The following is a 21,290-nucleotide window of genomic DNA, read 5'->3' on the forward strand; positions in this document are numbered from 1 at the left end:
TTAAAAAATTCAATAAATTCACATTACAAAATATATGTGGTTGATAGTGACGTGAGATCTCTAGTCAGTGTCTACAATTAACATGTACTCCATGCTTGTTGTGTATGGCACTCTTCTAAATTCTTTACATCTATTAATTGGTTTCTCTTCACAAGTGCTTAGGAGGTAGTTGCTTTTATCATCTCTATTTTACAGATCAGGAAACTGTAGCACAGAGAGATTCAAGAATACTTTTCTTTAAATGACAGTATTTTAAAATACCATCTATGTATGCAAGACTAAAATAACTTTACAAGTCAATATTCTGTTATATTTACTTTACAATTATATCTCAAAACATCCTGTCCACTATTCATGTCTTAAGATAGCTATATTGAGCTTTAATTTATATACTATAAAGTCACTAACTATATGCATACAACTCAGTGATTTTTTTAGTCAATGTACAGAGTTGTGAAACCATTGCATTATCTAGTTTTAGAACTTTTCCATCAACCTCCAAATTTTCTTGAAGCCCATTTGCAGTCAATTGCCACCCTTCCTCCTCCAATCATAGGTAATCACACATCTGTTTTTTGTCCCTATGAATTTGCCATTTCTGGACTTTTCATATAAGTAGTATCATATACTATCATCTTTGTGATTGGCTTCTTTTACTTAGTATAATGTTTTCCAGTTTCATCCACAGTGTAGCACTTATTTGTTCTTCATTCATTTTTATTTCTGAGCTATGTTCTATTATATGGATATGCATCACAATATAATGGAGGTTTTTCTTTCAAGTTTTGGTCTATTTGGTCTATAAACATTTGTGTACAGGTCTTGGTATGGACATATTTTCACTCTCTGGTAGATTACTAAGAGTGAAACTACTGGGTCACAGGGTAGGTTTATCTTTAATTTTACAAGAAACTGCCAAACTGTTTTCCAAAGAGGCTCTACTATTTTACCATTTTACAATTCCTGCCAGAATTGTATGAGTGTTCCAGATTCCTAACACCCTCGCCAATATTCTGTAGTGCTTGTCTTTTTGATAATAGCTGCCATTTTACTGGGCAGGTAGTAGGATCTCTTGGTGATTTTAATTTGCATGTTTCTAATGCCTGATGGTGTGGCGTCATCCAGGCCAGAGGCTCTTAACCAGTTTTAGGTAATGACTTCCTCTGAGATGCAGATGAAATCAATGGACCCTCTCACCCCTCCCCTAATACATTTCTATGTGCATGTACACACACATGTGTACATGTAAATACATGTGTGAGACATGTTAGATGTACATGTAAATACACCTGTATGTAGTACGTGCATATGTTGAAATTTTCTTGCTTCTCGTGGGTAGATGGAAACAAGATTATTCTTCAACTAAAAGTCATATCTCATCGTTGTATGGCACCTTAGTTTATAAAAGATTTCCATGGGCTCTGCCTTTTTTGTGTTTCATAACTGCTCTATAAAATAGGAAGCCACTGTTACCCCCATTTTCTAGAGGAAGAAACTTAGTTTCCATGAGATGCCTCAATGTTACATAGAAATAGAACTTAGAGGGGCGCCTGGGTGGCTTAGTCGGTTAAGCGTCCGACTTTCGCTTGGGTCATGATCTTGCGGTTCGTGGGTTCGAGCCCCGCATCAGGCTCTGTGCTGACTGCCAGCTCAGAGCCTGGAGCCTGTTTCAGTCTGTGACTCCCTCTCTCTCTGGCCCTCCCCTGCTCATGCTGTCTCTCTGTCTCTCTCCTAGAAATAAATAAAACATTTAAAAAAAAAAAAGAAATAGAACTTAGACACTGGTCTTCTGTGTCTGTCCTGGACTACTTCTCCCACAGCTGCTTGGGCCATGGAAGTTTGAGGGACTGCTGGATCTTATGTTCAGCATTTGAAGCCTGTAATATTGAACATTTTTGGAGACACAGTATGTCCTGAAGCCACCATCTTTCCTGGAATAGAGACAGAGATGTGGAATTTTAACCTGTTTTAGTAAATATAGAGAAAGTAGCACATGTTGTAATCATTGGACATGGTCAGTATTATGATATTAAAAACCAGAAGAATATGTTTTCATTTGCTTTTATAAGGATAAAGGCTTTACAGTCCTATAAATAATGGCTACTTATATCATTTTCACAGGAGCGTTGCAAACTACAAAAAGAAATGGGAAAATAAATAAAGCCTGGAAATTTTATTTTCATGAGACGTGACAGATGTGCTCATTTAGGAAGAGCAAACACTCACTTGGTCTGCTTTCCTTTGGACCAATGTTGTAGATAAGATGATATGTCAGTCTGTCCGTATTAGGACCATTAGGTTGCTGGAGAGCTACCATGGTCTCCACATCCTTTGCTGTAAGAGAAGAACTACACTCATGTGGCATGTGACACAGCCAAGAATAGTACCTAAAGTCACTTATGAGGCTCTTTTTCCTCTGCTCAAATAGCAGCTATGCCAGAAGAATGAATGATTGATGAATGGATTAGATTAAAACATGAATGCCACTGTCTCTTACGTGGCCTCTAGCATGGCCCAGATTCCATTTTGATTACTCTCAGCTGCTCCTCATTGTCCATGATTATGAGCCCGCTGTGGCCCTGGGAGCAGCTGCAGTCAGGCCGGGCGCACAGAGCCCGTGTCGTGGGTGTGGTCCTCCCCCAGCTGTGCTCACTCATCTTACGCTTTTCCCTCGGTGTCGCCCGTCCAAGCACCTTTAAACTCCACTCATGTGGAGATCACAGGGTTCAGAAAAGGTTCTCTTTTAGTCTAATCCAAACGCTACTTGTTCTGTGGTTTTGTATCCCCCCAGTCAAATGTCTTCTAGAGATAAACAACAAAGAGAACCCCATTTTGTCTTACTGCCATGCTCTTTGGGGTCTTTAACGCTTCCCTTAAGCAAAACTCAGTTCCTCCATTTAATTCTTAAGTGGGTTCTGCTTGATTTCTTCCCTCTGGCCCTGCCAAAAGTCTTACTTAGGTGTTGAAAACAGCAAAGATTTTTTTTAAGACTGGTTTCCCTAAGGGCATCTGGGTGGCTTAGTAAGTTGAGCATCTGACTTTGGCCCAGGTCATGATCTTGTGGTTCACGAGTTCAAGCCCCCTGTTGAACTCTGTGCTAACAGCTCAGAGCCTGGAGCCTGTTTCAGATTCTGTGTCTCCTTCTCTCTCTGCTTCTCCACTGCTCATGTTCCATCTCTCTCTCTCTCTCTCAAAAATAAATAAAAACATTTAAAAAAAAGACTGTTTTCTCTATAACTTTATATTCTCCTTTCCAAGGCATGGAAAGCTCTAGCTCCATTTTTTTTATTCTTGAGCCAAATGAGAGAGCCAGTTGCTTCATGTGTATGAGATTGAGTGAAATAGAAATGAGGCTGAATAGAATAATACCAAGGAATTGTTTAGTGAGGTCCAGAAGCTATCAACTGAGAATAAAGGAATGTAGGCTGTTTATGCCAGGTGGCCTTGGATAATGTTGACATTGTCTGTCATGGAAATAAGATTTCTACAGAAATGATTCCAAAGGTCAGGCTGCTCAGAAAAGGGAAATAGTAAATAATAATAAGGAAAAAAATCCAACCCAGAGTGAATCCACTTCTAAATTAAATTATTTCTATAAAGAAAAATACAGACAAGGACATTTGTATCTGTCTGCAATCTAGGCTCTCTGGAAAAAATAATATTGCCTGCAGAGGGGTTTTTGTTTGTTTGTTTTGTTTTTTGTTTTGTTTTTTTAGTTATTTGCCTTGGTCAAATTTTTGATTTAAACTTGGTAGAGATATTTTGTGGTTGTGCCTCTTTGTCTAAGTAGAGGGCAAAGGTTGGGGCACTATACCAACATGTTTCACTTAATCTAAAGGCATAGCCATGAAAAGCTATGAGCTAAGAAGGAAGAAAAAGGCATCTTTAGCCATGAAAAGGAACTGATAATTCTCAGTGGGGAAAACAGGCCAAAATAAATTTAGAGGGAAAGAAGGCATGCCCTAAAGCAAAACAGCACATGAAAGGTGCATAAAACACACAAATAGACTGTTATATTTAAAGCAAGCAGGTTGAAGCAAAATTGAGGAGTGAGTGCCTTTTGGAGCCTTATAAGTGATGATCCAAGCCTTTTATCTGTAGGAGCATCCCCTCCTCACTGGTGTCTGAAAACCAACACTCTTTGATAGCTAAGCGGTGGTGGCCTCTGCCCACGTCATAGCTGACTGGATCAGGAGGGCAGCAAAGCCTGCAAAGGTAAGAAGGAGAGATACAGGATGCTATCGCTGTGGTGGCCTTTGTTATCTCCGTTCTTCATTAAACAGAAGTTTTGACTCTAAGGACTGCACACCCCTCACGACACCACTCACGGCTATTACATACCTGTATGTATGTATTTGTTTATTTACTTATGTTTTCCTCTTTTCCCTCCAAGTAGGCAAGAAAGCATAGGTGAAGACCAGGGACAGAGAGTACAGTGAGCACGCACGTCAGACTCTTGTTTGTGGCTGATACTGGGTTCTCTGCCAAAGCTTTCCACGTTTCTCTTGTTGCTTTTATCAAGAAATGGAGATGGTGACGATTTTATTCCCCAAAGTTGCAAGAACTCTTGTCTGAATAGAAGTGTGGTTACTGCTCTTTCCCTGCTTTTAGAATGCCTGGCTGCCACCAACACCAGCAGAGGTAACTGGATGCAAACTCAGAATTTTGTGCTTTTCTTCTCAGTTTGCCTGGAGTAGGGAGCCATGTTTTAGGAATGATAAATACAGGCTGGCAGCATCATGTTGTTTCCTGGCACCAGGGAGACTCCAGGCTCCAGGAAACACAAGCGGCTTTTGGGGCTGGAGGAGTTCATGTGCACACAGACCGACGCATTATGCTGCTCCCAGACAGACGGGCTTCCTGCTGGAAAGTCAGCTAAGTGGAGGGATGATAATGATGTTGGAGTCCAAGCTGTCCAGGCTGTATAGCTTTGAAGAGATACTTCTGGCCTCAGTCGCATGTCCCATTTGTCACCACTTTCCTTGGTTCCCGAGACTATCCCTCAGAGTATAACAACTACCACCCAGTGAGAACAGAAAGACTGCGAAGTAGTTAATCTGAATCATAGTCATGAGCTTCCCAAAGTTGTCAAAAAGTTACCAGGTTAACTGTGACATCAAGATATTCTGCATTTTAAGCTCTGCAACTGAATGTTTGTCCTACAAGCTTTTCCTCTGAACTCAGCGTATTGTCTGTTTGTAGATGGATTCTAGAGCCAGACAGGGTGGGTCTGAATCCTCACGTATGTGGCCTTGGGCAAGTTACTTAAACTCTCTGTGCCTCTATTTTCTTATGAAAGAGAATTTAGTTAATACGTACGTCAAGTGTTCAGAGCACTGCCTGGCACTTCATAAGTGATGTATAAATGTTAACTTTCACTCCTATGGAGAAATTTGATGAAAGTGAAGAGTAAGAACCTAGAATATTTGTTAACTGAGAATCTTTAATATGGGTGTCAGAGTAACTTTATTAAAAGTAAGTTCTTATATCTGTCTTTCTTTTTCTTTCCTTGTCACATGAACAAGGGGAAGGGCTTAATCTCTGGGAATCTCAGTGTCCTCATTTGTAAACGTGTAATAGCACATTCCTTTGGGAGGGTGAGAAGAGATCATCTGTGTAAAGGGCACATAACAGAGGATTTTTCTTTCCCACATCTGGGGTCTGCTTTCAGTTTAAGTGTAATTGCAGCATCCTTACAATATCCCTAGGACTCAGGATGCCGTATGAGGCAAGTTCTGCTCCGGAACCAGCAGTGGTTATTAGTGAGAGGAAGGCTGGGCTGGGCTGGGCAGGAACACGGGTGGGGATGGGGATGGGGTTGGAGCAGAGAGGGAAGGTAGAGAAAGGAGATAGTCGGGGTGATTTCACGGTTTCATTTTGAAAGGGAGTTGCAACGATTTCACTGGTTGGCTTCTGTGCCTGGATTCCTGTTAATCTGCCCCTCACTCAGAGATTCAGAGGATTCAGTATTTGCCTCTGGTTATACTGATACCTAGAGTCTCCCACAGTCCATAGGTAGAGGCTGCCTCTTGCAAGAGCCAGGCGCTTACTAATGGCTCTCCCTTCCTCTGTGATTATGTCCTAGGAGGCTGACTTTTGGTCCAGTCATGCCTGGATTAATATCCAGGCTATAATGAATTTCTGCCTCCTTACTAGTCAGCTCTTTCCTGCTGATTGCCAATCCCCTCCATGGATGCGTATATGTGTGTATATGCGTGTGCGTGCCAATATTTATTGAGGTTGAGTTCTTACTATGAACCAGGCACTGTGCTATATACTTTTAATCATTTAATCATCTTATCTGGGAGTTTTTTAGTCATATACTCTATGTATGGGGCTATTTATTCCTCTCACACTCGGTACATAATTAAAATTTTTCTTCTTTCTTTGAGGAACCAAATGAGATTAACAAATCAGAACTATGGTCTCTTGTTTTTAAGTAAGATATCAAAAGACTAGGGTACCCCCTTTTCAGAAGAGAAACAACAGGTACATCTGAGTGAGGTACACTTACGTAATATGTGTCAAATTCCTGTGAGAAATCTCTCTGTGCGTCTGAAAATTATAGTTACCCGCTGGTTTAGTATTTATAATCAATACTAGAGAGAAACCTTCTCAGTGAACCTACCTTGGTTGAGATGGCCCATCCTGGGCTCCACCGTTAAATCCCAGGGAGGTAACAGAAAGGGTCAGACCACCTCCCCCTCTCTGCATTAGTTGCTGTGTTCTGTCCACAGAGTTAACTGGGAGTTTCTAGCAAACCCCTTTCTGTCCAAGTGAAGAAATCTGAATGGCTTAGATCTTTGGAAAATGGAAAAGAAATTTCAGCAACATGCTGTTAAAAATAACACAGATTTCCGAATGCTGTTTGGACTTGTCTTGAGTGAAGGATAAGGTGGCAGCAGACTGGCACTGATTCTTCACCTTTAAAAGGATTATCCTAATACTCCTGGTTAATTTTGGCAAGGCTATAAAACAGTCTCACTGTGAGGGTTGCATTATCCACATTCTACAAACCACGAAACGGGGACAAGTGAGGTTAGGTAATTTGATCAAGGAAATGCAGCTAATAGATGGTAAATTCAGGAGGTGAATCAAGACTTACTGAAGCACAGCATGAGACTGTCTCCATGAAATGAGATTTATTTCGTAAAGGTCAGATTTACTATGTCCCACGCTCACATTCACCTTAGGAGGTCAGGGCTTTTGTTATCTTCCTAGTTTAGGAGAAAGGCTTGGAAAGATTCACTGAATTACTCGGGTCCACCTAGGTAGCAAGTTAGCAGGACTGAGGCTGGATCCCAGTCTGAGACCCAGGACTGGTGCTCTTAATTTCTTGTTCAAAAGACTATCTCATGTGGGTCTTATGGACTCAGGTAAAAACAAGCTCCATTTGAGCAGAGATGATGTGTTTTTCCCCAGATGCAGCTAAGACAGGGCTGGATTCAGAGGAAGCGGTCAGTTACACACATCATGATCAAAGCAGACAACTGTTACGGAGCCCATAGTCCTGGTATCCAGCACTAGTTTCTTTTGGGACACATGTGTTTTGCTATGTTCCTTCACAGCTATGAGATACCTCTCCAGAGACAAGTTTCCTTAGTTCCTTAGTTTTTCAGAAAACTTACCCCCTCCCTGGAATTGTGTAAAGGACACTTGTTTGATGGCTTTGGCCTTTTTCAATTCTTAAGGCACCACCAAGTTACAATATTGGGCCTGGAGGACATGTTACTCAGCACACACAATGGCTACAGCCAAAGGGTGGCCAGGAAGATGGTCCTGTGCATGAAGGTGGTGCTGAGCACTCTGAACCCTAGTGCCTTGGTCCTGGCTCTGCTGCCTGTGGGGTCCCTCACTCACTTGCTGATACCCAGGAGTTGAAGGACAGTATGGGCTACTTATTACAATTCAGGAATGTCCATTCACAGTGCTTTTGCCGCTGCTTGCCTTTAATTCAGAAATTTCATTGATTATTAGTCCTTCCCCCATGATGTGAGCAGAGAAAAATAAAATAATCAAAGAGGTATTCTAGCTGCTGGCTATACCACAGCTTTGGGATGAGATATTGGTTTAATGTGTTATTCTGTTCCACATTTGCACAGAAGTAGAATTGACTAGGTATTAATTTTCCCTTCAGTGGAAAAACATTTAGAACCTCAATGCTAAATGGAATTTTCTTATAAAATGTTTTAGGCTCTGTACTGACAGCACGGAGCCTGCTTGGGATTCTCTCTCCCCCATCTCTGTCCTTATGCTGCTCACACTCTCTCTCCCAAAATAAGTAAATAAACTTAAAAAAAAGTATATTAAAATGTTTTAAGTCTCTAAGCTCTACTTTTATTATCCTACATATAAAAAAATGAAACCTGCCCTAGCTTTATAGCTCAGAGATACTATTCTTGGGATTGGAGATTGTGACTTATTGGAAATATTATTAAATATAACACCAATAAGAATAGGTCTCTTTAATTTTCTTCCCATTTGTTCCAAAGATTGTGCTAGATGCTTTTTTATATCTCTTATTTTACAACAATATCCCTTTATGATATTGTATGACATTATGTGTAGGTCCTTTTGTGCCAATTTGAATTCTGCAAATTTTGAGTAGTATTATGTAAGCATCAAACAGAAAATCGGAAGTAAGGTGAATACTCCCAAACTTAAAAATTGAAAAGAATTTCAAAACTTTTGGATCAAGAGAACTCTGTGTTGCCTTGACATAGTGTTCCTTTAGTTGGTAATTAGCATTTACCATTCTCTGTCAAGATTAGTCTTGGATTCCATCCACTCTTGGGAAAATATTCCTTTCATGAAATGCAGTTGTCTTGAATTGTGATGCCAGAGAGCAAAGATCAGTGTCATACATTCCTTGTACGTGGTGAGCAATTAGTAAATGATCATTTAGTGGATGTGAACAGGATGAATGTGGTCAGAAACAAGCTAGTTTGTCCTTCACCTTTGGAATGTGAGCCCAGCCACTCTCTTTTCATCCTTTCCCAGCTCAGGGACAAGGTTTACAATTCCGGCCGAGGAAGCATGGTAACCTTTGATGTCCAGCCAAGTCCAGTAAGTGACTTTAAGTTTATCTTCTCAGTCATGCCCTTTGACTCCTTCCTCCTTCTTTTTTTCCTTCAGAAAAAAGCAGCACGTGTGTGAAGGCTTTGGGTACACAACTTTTTATTCTTGAATACTTTTATATTCACAGGGAGTCAGAGAAATGTGTACCCTTCACTCAGTCCTCCTGGCACACGCATACACGTGCTAATCATCTTATAAAACGACAGTAGCACACGTGCTTCTGATGAGCAGTAGCTCACTGGGGTTAAGTTCTGAGGCAAAAAAAGTCTACACGGAGATGCAGTTGCCCTGTCTTCCGGGCTCAGTCTGGATGGGCATCCCAGGCTTGCCACCTCACAGAGCCCCACACACGCAGAAGGATGCAGTCAGCATCGTGAAACTCTGAAGTATTTTATCTTTGGATTTACGTTTTGTAAGTCACGTAAGATGAACAACGGAGCATGTGCCAGGGGCTTGGAGCCTCGGCACACACGCGGTTCCACCTCCCTGCCTCCGTGAGACAGAGTGTTGGCCTCCTGACACCTCCCCCCCACCCAGATACCACTGCTGCCTTCCCCCACTGAGGGTGCTGGGTGTGGAGGCCGGCGGGCTGGGTCGATTGGAAGGTGTCTGGTACCTGTGAGGGTCTGCACTTGCCCAGCAAGTATCCTCATGTTTGAGGGAGTTATTTCATATTAAATAATACAAAACACCATGACAACTCAAGACAGAGATGGCTGAAGAGAGGAAAAAGCTTATAAACTGCATTTTGAACAAAGGGCCATACATTTGCATTTTGCACTGGACCCCACAAATTATATTGCCATCCCTACTTTAAACTATGTAATAGCCTGGAGTCTTTCAAGAAATCTAGGCATGAAGATGAATATGTATCAGGGAATAGGAAGCACAGAGGAATATTTGTTTGTCCAAGGCAAAAACAGCTCCCCACTAACACCAGAGCAATCTTGCTAAAGCACATTCTTATCAAGTCAGAGACTCTGCTCCAAAACCTGCAGTAGCGCCTGCTCATAGAATACCCTCCATAGCCACAGCCTGGCCCTGGGGTCTCCGTAAATAATCCATTCTCATCTTATCTTCTGAACTTCATGTTTTGCCAGACCTTGATTCAAATCTGTGCTTGCTTCTGACTAAATGCAGTTCCTGCTTTCCCAGTTGTGTGCCTTTGCTCAAGCGATTTTATTTTTACTGAAATGTCACTTACAAACTCTTAGAGGCCAAAGTATCATTCCTCTCCTCAAGCTCCCAGCCTGTGCCTACCTCAGTGCCTTTACACTTCTTTCCCCTACCCATGTGGTTCCTTTTCTAGATCTTCTACAGCTAGAGCCATCTTGTCACTCAGAAAGAAGGCCACTTTCCAGAGATGTCTACCTGAAGACCTGTTCTAAGCTAACCTCCATCTCATCCCATTCCTGTTCCATTAATTGTATTTATCACTATTTAAATTAATTTTGTAGATTTAATTTTTTTTTTTTTTTTTAACTAGGGCAATGATCATGTCACCCATGAGAGTAGGGGCCTCTTTTGCCTTCTTCACTTCCACAGGCCTTAAACCGTGCCTGGCATGTACTTGTTGAATAAAGGGTTCCTTCCCTCCTCCTAATACTATAGCATACAGTATGTCATATTTTCCTTACATGTTTTCCTCCTCTTCTATGCTATTAGCTTCTTGAGGGTAGAGAGGAATGCTTTATTCTTATCCTTCACAATGCCTAGGAGGGCCAAGGCTTCACTAAGTCTTCACTGAATGCGTATATAAAAATAAATGGTGCAGAGGCAGAGCATTTCTTTTCTGTTTCAGAACAACTGGACACAGCATTAAGCCAGAGAGATCAAAACTAATTGCTGGAACGAGAAGCACATGCCATTTAGCATTCATTGCATCTGTACCAAGGGCGGCCTTGGAAGTGTGTAATCAACCAACACCACATGGTATCCAGAGTGACCTCTGTGTTCATTACAATGCTATTCTCTTCAGGCAATTGGTTGCCTTTGTGGCCTGTGGGATGAAAAGCTTCCCAAAATAGAGACCACAGACGAAGTCTGGGTCTGATGGGAGGGATCAGAGCTAGAGGGCACCATCTTTATGAGCATCGGGCATCTGTGTTATTCTTTTAGCCAAGTAGTTTGTTTTTTATTATTGATAGAAATGGAGATACTGACCCACAAATAATTCTGGGGCTCTAGGGAGTGTGAAGAAGGGAAAGTGTGGCATTGGTCAAGAGTGGCAGGTTTGAGGCAGAAGTGGGACCATTAAATCAAAGTGGTGTACACACAAAAAACAGAAGAGCGATCTGTTCTAGCTCTCCTGGGCAAAGGGAATGTGAGGCCGGCCAGCTGGGTTGAGTGAGGTGAGGCTTCCTAAGCTCTGTGATAAAAGTCTGGAGCAGCAAAATAGCCCCAGGCAAGGGAGAATAGAGTCATGATGTGCAAGCCTGCAAGCCAGGGATTTGGAGGCTGGAGAGAGGATATGCCCTCTTCTGAAACTCATTCGCACACTTCGCTCTTCCGTTACCCCGACTCTGAGATGCTGAGCCCCTGGGCTCCCCAGAGCACTCCACACTGCCAATGGTGTAAGCGAGGAAGGCTCGCCTCCTCCCTCAACTACTGGGTGTGGATTCAACTACTAAGGAGAGTTAGGGATTCAAAGAGGGTTTCTTGGAGAGGAGGGGCAGTGTGTGGCACAGAGAAAACACAATGAAGCAAAACGTGGGGCAGCTGGGAATCAGCCTCAGGAGGCTGAGATTGGCTGTGGGTGCTGATGAAGAAAGGTGTGATGAGCTGGGGTGGTGGAGCTAGTGTTGGGGAGGTGATTTTAGGGAAATCCTTCCAACAAGGTCCTGTAACCTTTGGTGGAGTGAAGGCTTATTTTAGTCTTCTCCCTGGGAAGGATTGTCTATTGTGTGACAGGGCAGCATGGCTGGTCTCCCATGGGATTCCCCCCCTTCCTGGGTCTTCCGTCCTCAAGCTGGCATTCTAGGACAGCTCTGGGCTTCAGTGCAAGCACGGTGGGCAGAAACCACGGTCTGAAATCTTGCCTCTAGGAATGTCTCATTGGAATAGCAGGTGGAGCCCTGGCCTGCAGGTGGCCTGACGGGGTGCAGGATGGTGTGAGGAGAAGTCTGACAAACGCTCCTCGGTTAAAAAGGCTCTTACTTTCTTTCTCTTTTCCGCTACAGTGAAATGATTCTTCTTACCTCTTATAAGAAGGAAGCTGCAGAGCCTGGAACTAGACCACAAACACATTTTCCCCCTCAAAGGCATTCACTTTTGTTCTGGCTGCTGTCTTAGACCTTGCTTTTCCATTCTCTATGAGAGTACAAAACCAAAGAGTTTGCCTTTAGACTTGTTCAGTCTGGGCTCTGAGTTGTTGTTGTTGGTGGTGGTGGTGGTGGTGCCTATTGGCTAGATGTTTCTGGTTGGTGAGTAAATTATTTATTTGTCAAATCAGTTACCTAGTAAAGAAGCACTTGCTTCCTAGGACTGATGACTCTAGTATGCCAAATAGTACCCAGGGGTTCCAGCTTCTGCCAAAACAAAGATAGTTTAGGAGCTAGGGGAATTTGGCAAGTCCTATCAGCCCTACTTCCAAAATATATCTCTAGTGTGTCCCCTTGGTGCAGCTCTGTGCAGCCACCATTACTCTTGGACAGACCTACCTTGTCTGGATTTCTGTAATAGCATCTCAGCTGGCTTCCGTGTTCTGCCCTCTATTCCGTCTTCAAGCCATTCTCCACTCAGAAGCCCTAGGCATTGGATTAGTTTCCTACTGCTGCTGGACTGAACTTAGCAGCCGATACACTTATTTTCTGATGGTTTTGGAGGTCAGATATCTGAAACCATCTTCACTGGGCTAACCTCAGGCTATTGGCAGGGCTGTGTCCCTTCTAGAGGCTCTAGAGGAGAATTCTTCTCTTACCTACTCCAGCTTCAGAGGCTGCTTGCATTCCTCAGCTCATGGCCCTGCTTCACTTCAACCCCTGCTTCCTTGGTCACACCTCTTTTTAAGTCTGACTTTCCCACCTCCCAGTAACAGGGATCCTTGTGATGATTGGGCTCACCCAGATAATCCAGGATAATCTCCCCATCTCAGGACCCTTGACTTAATCACACCACAGTGTTCCTTTTGCCAAGTGTGGTAATATATTTACAGGTTCCAGGGATTCAGATGTAGGCATCTTTGGGTGGGGAGCACAGTGTGGGGAATGGGATACATTCTTAAGCCCTATCCAGGCATCATGCCACCCACCTGGTTAAGATCTATGACTTCCCATTAAGTGTAAAATAAAATCCACACTCTAACACCTTTCTTACAAGATGCTGCCTACTTCTCCAGCCATTTCTCAGCCAGCCTTTCCCTGGCTTTCTGCTTCTGTCACATGGGCTTATGCTTGCTCTTCTGAAAACCCCAGACTGTCTCCTTTTGAGGATCCTAGTGGTTGTTATTCTCTGGCTTAACTGTTTTTGTCCCAGCTCCTCACATAGCTGTTTATTCTCTGACTTTGAGTCTCTGGCCAAATGTCACATTCTCTGAGAAATGGCAACTATATAGCAGAAGTGTTTCCAAATATGGAATCTACTTTATTGTAAGGAAGGAAAGCAACATTAATTGTGTGGCTAGGCCCTTTTATAGCTTAATCCTCAAATGCCCCATTTGTTAAGCATTCTGGATCCCACTTGACAGAAGAAATGACTGAGGCTTAAGTAACTTACCTACATGTACAAGGCTAGTGAGTAGTCGAGTGGAAGCTGAATACAGCCTGTCTGACACCAAATCCAGTACTGTTACTATCACACATACCTGTATACTATAGATAGTGTAACCAATAGGAGAAAGCTTGGGCTGTGGACTTATACTTAAATTCTCACAAAGCCACTTGGTAATTGTGTGACCCTGAGTGAGTGCCTAGTCTTGGTGAAATTCATTTTCCACATCTCATATCTTTGTTAGGAAGAGTAAATGAAATAACATATCCCAAGTATGTAGCACAATGCCTGGTAGTAAAGTAAATGCTTAGCAAATAGTAGGTCTAAAATATTACTAATAGAAACGTGATACTCAAGAAGAGGCATTTTTTGCTTTTTTGCTTCCCTCTACTTTAAAAGAAATGAGTGAAAAAGCAAATAATCCAATTTAAAAATGGACATGAATAGACAGACAGAAGACATGAATAGATATTTCTCCAAAGACCCCCCCCAGATGGCTAACAGACACATGAAAAGATGCTCAGCATCAGTCATCCTCGGGGAAATGCAAATCAAAACCACAGTGAGATATCTATCACCTCGTACCTGTCAGAATGGCTAAAACCAACAGCACAAGAAACAACAAGTGTTGGCAAGGATGTGGGAAGAAAAGGAACCCTCGTGCAGTCTTGGTGGGAATGCAAACTGGTGCAGCCTCTCTGGGAAACAGTATGAAGCTTCCTCAAAAAAGTTAAAAATAGAATTACCATATGATCCAGTAATTCTACCACGGGGCATTTACTCAAAGAATATGAAAACACTAATTTGAAAATATATACGCATCCCTATCTTTATTGCAGCACTATTTAAATAGCCAAATTATGGAAGCAACCCAAGTTTCCATCCATAGATTAATATATAAAGAAGGGCAGTATATAATATATACACACACATACACATATAAACGGGAATATTACTCAGCTATAAAAAATGAAATCTTTTTTTAAAATGTTTTATTTATTTCTGAGAGAGAGAGAGAGAGACAGTGTAAGCAGGGAAGGGTCAGAGAGAGAGGGAGACACAGAATCTGAAACAGGCTCCAGGCTCTGAGCTGGCTGTCAGCACAGAGCTCGGTGCGGGGCTCAAACCCACGAACCATGGGATTGTCACCTGAGCCGAAGTCAGACACTCAATCAACTGAGCCACCCAGGCACCCCTAAAAAATGAAAACTTGCCAGTTGCAACAACATGGATGGATCTAGAAGGTACAATGCTAAGGAAATAAGCAGTCAGAGAAAGATACCATATGATTTCACTCATATGTCAAATTAAAAAAATGAACAAAGAAAAAAAGAGACAAATAAATAGACTTAAATATAAAGAAAAAACTAATAGTTATCAGAGGGGAAGTGGGTAAAATAGTTGAAAGAGATTAAAAGTACACTTATTATGCTCTGAAAACTACAGAACACTTATGAAAGAAATTGAATAAGACACAAAGAAATGGTAAAACATTCCATGCTCATGGATTAGAAGAACAAATATTGTTAAAATGTCTACACTACCCAAAACAGTCTACGTATTCAATGCAATCCCTATCAAAATAACACCAGCATTCTTTACAAGCTAGAGTAAACAATCCTAAAATTTGTATGGAACCTGAAAAGACCTTGCATAGCCAAAGTACTATTGAAAAAGAAAAGAAAAGCTGGAGACATCACAATTCTGGATGTCAAGCTGTATTACAAAGCTGTAGTATCAAGACAGTATAGTACTGGCACAAAAACAGACACATAGATCAATGGAACAGAATAGGGGATGCAGAAATGGACCCACAATTATATGGTTAACTTATCTTCAACAAAGCAGGAAAGAATATCCAGTGGAAAAAAGACAGTCTTTTCAACAAATGGTGTTGGGAAAACTGAACAGTAACATGAAGAAGAATGAAACTGGACCACTTTCTTATACTATATACAAAAATAAATTCACAATGGATGAAAGACATAAATGTGAGACAGGAAACTATCAAAACCCAAGAGGAGAACACAGGCAGCAATCTTTTTGACATCGGCCATAGCACCTACTTACTAGACACGTTGCTGGAGGCAAGGAAAACAAAAGCAAAAATGAACTCTTGAGATTTCAGGAAGATATGAAACTTTGCACAGTGAAGAAAACGATCAACAAACTAAAAGACAACCTACACAATTGGAGGAGATATTTGCAAATGACATATCAGATAAAGGGCTAGTTTCCAAAATCTGTAAAGAACTTATCAAACTCAACACCCCAAAATAAATAATCCAGTTAAGAAGTGGGCAGAAGACATGAATAGACATTTTTCCAAAGGAGATATCCAGATGGCTAACAAACATATGAAAAGATGCTTAACATCTCTATCCGCAGGGAAATACAAACCATAACCACACTGAGACACCAACTCACACCTATCAGAATGGCTAAAAATAACAACTCAGGGAATAACAGATGTTGGTGAAGATGTGGAGAAAGGGGAACACTCTTACACTGCTGGTGGGAATGCAAACCTGGCACAGCCGCTGTGGAAAACAGTGTGGAGTTTCCCCAGGAAGTTAAAGATAGAACTACCCTAAGACCCAGCAATTGCACTATTAGGTATTTATCCAAAGGATATGAAAATACTCAAAGGGGCACATACACCCTGATGTCTATAGCAGCATAATCAATAAGCACCAGATTATGAAAAGAGCCCAAATGTCCATTGACTAATAAATGGATAAAGAAGATGTGGTATATATATATGAAAGAATATTACTTAACCATCAAGAAATGAAATCTTTGCCATTTGAAATGATGTCGATGGAACTAGAGTGAATTATGCTAAGCAAAATGAGTCAGTCAGAGAAAGACAAGTATCATATGATTTCACTCATGTGAAATTTAAGAAACAAAACAGATGAACATAGGGGAAGGGAAGGAACAATTAAATAAGATAAAAATAGAGAAGGAGTCAAACCATAAGAGACTCTTAACTCTAGAGAATAAACTGAGGGTTGCTGGAGGGGAGATGGGTGGGGGATGGGTTAAATGGTGGGGGGCATTAAGGAGGACACTTGTGATAAGCATTGGGTGTTGTATGTAAGTGATGAATCACTAAATTCTACTCCTGAAACCAATACCACATTGTATGTTAGCTAACTTGAATTTAATAAAATCTTAGAGGGGTACCTGGCTGGTTTATTCAGCTAAGTGGGTAAGCATAGGACTTCAACTCAGGTCACGATCTCATGGTTCATGGGTCTGAGCCCCACATCTGGCTTTGGGCTGATACCTTGAAGCCTAGAACGTGCTTTGGATTCTATGTCTCTCTGCCTCTCTGCTGCTCGCGCTCTATCTCTCTCTGTCTCTTAAAAATAAATGAAACATTAAAAAAATGAAATAAATAAAATCTTAGAAGAAAAAAGTAGACTACACTTATTATGATGAGCACTGACTAAGATATAGGATTGTTTAATCACTGCTTGTACACCTGAAACTAATATATCACTGTATGTTAATTATACTGAAATTAAAATTTTAGAAATAAAGTAAAAGAAGCTTGAGTAAGAAAACTTGAAAGAAATGCCACTGGTTAATAGTGTCCCATGTTTTTATCATTACTTCTTCCTGTCACAAATGTTCTCAAGCTGAAACTCACTGAAACAGGTTCCCCTATCAGTAATGGACATTTTGTAACTTACTCAAAATCTACAGGAAAGAGTGAATTTATCAGTGCTGAATGTTCTTTTGGGACATTAGAAGTTGAGGACTGAGAAATCTTCCAAGTGGGTGAGAGAAAATGTCCTGAGACCCAGCTGCTCTTGTTTCCTCATGAGACTGTCTCCCTAGTGAAATATTTCCAGAAAGCTACATTTTTCCTATCCCACCAGGATGGTAAATAAAGCATTTATCCTAAACTCCCCTGCTAACAATTTCTTTTCTAGCTAATGCTTTATGCTGCCATGTATAAAAAACAAAACTATAAAAAAAATTTAATCCGAATATGTAATATCCTTGCTCAAAGCCCCCAATGAGTCCTTCTATCTTTCAGAATAAAGCCCAAACACCATTCATTGTTTAGTAAGGCTCTCTACCATCTCATTCTGATCTAATTTTCAGTGCTCTTTTTTCTTGGCACTAATGCCCATTCCATCACTACTTCCTCAACACACCCTCCATTTCATGAAGAAGGCGCTATTAGTTGTTCTTCATTCTCACATTGGTAATTAATTAACTGCAAGAATGTAGACATGTTTCTGTTCGCAAGAGTACCATGAATGCAATTTATCCTCACATCTTCTACAGATCAGGAGAGAGTTCCTATTGTAGCCTAGGATCTCATCAGCCTAAGATGTGTATTCACCAAATCTGTGGGTAGTAAATATCTTTACAGGCACCTAAGATGGTATAGAAAATTCCAGCAAAAACAAAGCGCTTCAAAACTTGTATTTAAAGTGTCAGTTTATTGGGGCACCTGGGTGGCTCAGTCGGTTAAGCATTCAACTTCAGCCCAGGTCATGATCTTGCAGCTCATGAGGTCAAGCCCCATGTCAGGCTCTGTGCTGATAGCTCAGAGCCTGAAGCCTGCTTCAGATTCTGTGTCTCCCTCTGTCTCTCTCTGCCCCTCCCCCACCCGCCCCCTCTTTAGCTCTCAAAATTAAACATTTAAACAAACAAAAAAAAATTAAACAAAAAAAAAAGTGTCAATTTATTGATTGGTAACCAAGTAGCCAGTATGTCCTCACAGAAAATTCAGTCATTTTCAACAAGAGTCAGCAATGATATCTCAGCTTTCTTGTGTAGAAGGTGTCCTAAGTGGTAATGTCTCAGTTCCAGATATTCATGCCTCTTTTCTTCCATTTCAATTTAACTAACATTTGTTGAACACCTACGATGTGTAGGCACTTTCTTAAAGACATAGGCACAGAAGTATGGAGGTGGAATAAGTTAATTATAATCTGGAGATACTGACTCGGTCTTATGAAGGAGGCCATATTTTGGCATCTATAGATGTTGGGGGGTAAAAGAGCCAGGGAACGATGTGAGAAATGGCACAGGAAATGGAGCGAAAGAGTATTCCGAGGTGGCATCAACTGGAAGAGGCTAGATGGAGCTAAGTAAGCATTGAGGAAAGCTATGTGAGTTAAGTCTGGAAGTTGGACTCATATTATGGAGACCTTAAATGCCAGGCTGAGGAGTTTGACTTTGTTTTATGAATAGTAAAGAATTACTGAAACTTTGAATAGAGAAGTGACACAGTCTCCCATTACTTATAACAAAATATAGAGAAGAATTAGCTGCATGTTTCAGATGCAATGAGTGATTTACTGTAGGGGTTTCTGAAAGAACACGTTTCCTAATTTCTTTCTGATCAAGTATTATAAGTTCAAAAGAGTGTGTTCCTGAACAAAATACAAGAAAGGAATTGTGTTATCTGAAAGTCTACATTTTACTTTTTAATGTTCCGCAGAATTTACAAGAATGTCAATGGAATACTTATGCATGGTTAAGATGAACAATATTTAGATGCAAAGTTTAGAAGAACCTGAACAAAGGAAAAAATGTTTTAAAAATTGCCACTGGGTTCTAGACGAAAAAGGCCATTGTAGTCAATTCATCAGTTAATTTCAAATTAAGAGCCTACAATTACATTTAGGAAAGTCATACTTCATGGAAATGCAGGAGCACTCTGACCTTTGAATCTGCGTTGAGTTCTAGCTAAGTCAATTAGTAGCTGCGTGAAGTTGGGGAACACGCTTTCCCTCCTAAGCCTCAGTTTTCTCATCTGTATATGTGACTAATAATGTCAACTACATAAGTGGGGTGTTGAAATTAAAAGCTCTCTGTTAAGAGCTTAACAGAGACCTATTTGCTCATAAGAAACTCTTAATAAATGTTTGCCATTTTTACTGTAATACTTTCCTTCCATTTTTTAGTGAAACTTGACTGAGAAAATAACCATCTTTCGTATTTCACTTCCCTATTTTTCTGTTACTATAATTTGAGTTTTAAAAGGAACAGGACAGTTGGTTCTTGCTATTCACAAATTCCATATTTGTGAATGTGCATACTTGCTAAAATTTACCTGTAACCTCCAAATTAGTACTCATAGCACTTTCATTCTCATTCGTGGTCCTGTGTAAAGTTGCAAAAAAAATGAGTTGTCTGGTGGGCCCAACTGAGGCTGGACAAAGCAATGCTCTCTGTCTTCTTGTTTCAGCTCTTATTTTGTGAACAACTGTCCTTTTCCTGGTCTATTTAGGCCATTTATTTTGTATTTTTACTTTTTAAAAATTTTTGTTCTTGTGACTTTGTGTTTGGGTAATTTTGTTCTTGTTGAATTGTTGGTGAGAGTTCCTGAGTGCAGGAAGGCTACGATGTGCCGCCTCCTAGAGAACTTGTTAGAGCTTGTCTTCTGCGTTAGATAAGCTTCATTCAAGTTTAAGTTACAGTGCTATAGCCTATAAATTCGATGTTAATGAATTAACAGTCAAATACTATACTTAATGACTATATTAACAGTCAAAAATATACTTTAAACATTAAAGTATATTTAAACAGAAACACACATAAAGCAAGGTTATATACTGATAGGTTCAAGAAAGTGTTGTGACCAGAGGTGTGTGGGAACTTAACCCTTCACTAATTCAATATTTGCAATGATGTCATAGAATATAACTCCTGAGAACAGTGAGACTCGACTATCTTTTTGAAATTCATCCTCTTAACAATGAATATAGTAAACAATAACACAGTAATCAATAAACACAATAAGAATATGTACCTTTGCAAATATAAAAATATTGTTTAAAATTTCTGGCAACTTGTTATTTCTTGGCCTTTTTTTATGGCACAATTATACTAATTTCATTTGCTTATGCTTTTATAGCTCTTTGTTATAGTCTCCTAATTTTATACTACCAATTTCATGAAAAATCAGTTAAAACAATATATAAGAGGCTAGTGTTTTCATTATTTTATTGCTCGAATATTTGTTTCAGGCTATTTATATCTTAGCAACCATCAATTAAATTTCTGTTTGTGTTTAACTTCACTGGTTGAGCTTTTTGAGTAATGATCACAAAATCCTGATAATAGTGGTATTAATAGAAACCAAATATATCTTTTAATAGTGAGAATGTCATTCTTAGTGAACCAGCAGGAAAGGCTGTGTGTTGGTTCTTCTTGTGAAAAGTGAGACACAGAAGCCCAAGGGCTATGTGCTCATAGATCAGCAGGAGAGTCTAGCTCCAATACCATGTTGTAATATAGATTTCTTTCGTCTCCAGCAGTTTAATATTTTAGAAAAGATCCATAGAAAAGATCCATAGAGAAAGATCTGTTTCAGAATTTGTTTTTGTTTCAACAATGTTCCTTAAAAGAAATTCATTATTTTAATTTATATATAGTTATTTTCTAGGTTTTAAGTTCTTTAATTTGTACTTGGACACATTAAAGAATTTGTGGACACTATGCTCTATACAAAAGCCCACTGTGTTCCTAAA

At 40.4% G+C, this 21,290-nt stretch overlaps 1 long non-coding RNA gene across 1 annotated transcript in view; it reads left to right on the top strand.

Moving 5' to 3' along the window:
- The first annotated feature begins 4,304 nt into the window (after positions 1-4,304).
- LOC144225913 (uncharacterized) overlaps positions 4,305-21,290 on the top strand; it is a 118,560-nt gene continuing 101,574 nt past the window's right edge. Inside the window, exons 1-2 of the long non-coding RNA XR_013333467.1 lie at positions 4,305-4,343; positions 9,001-9,066. This is a non-coding gene — a long non-coding RNA (uncharacterized LOC144225913). The remainder of the gene's footprint in view (positions 4,344-9,000; positions 9,067-21,290) is intronic.

This window comes from Crocuta crocuta, unplaced genomic scaffold (assembly GCF_008692635.1).
Source record: "Crocuta crocuta isolate KB4526 unplaced genomic scaffold, BGI_CrCroc_1.0 scaffold131, whole genome shotgun sequence".
NCBI lineage: Eukaryota > Metazoa > Chordata > Mammalia > Carnivora > Hyaenidae > Crocuta > Crocuta crocuta.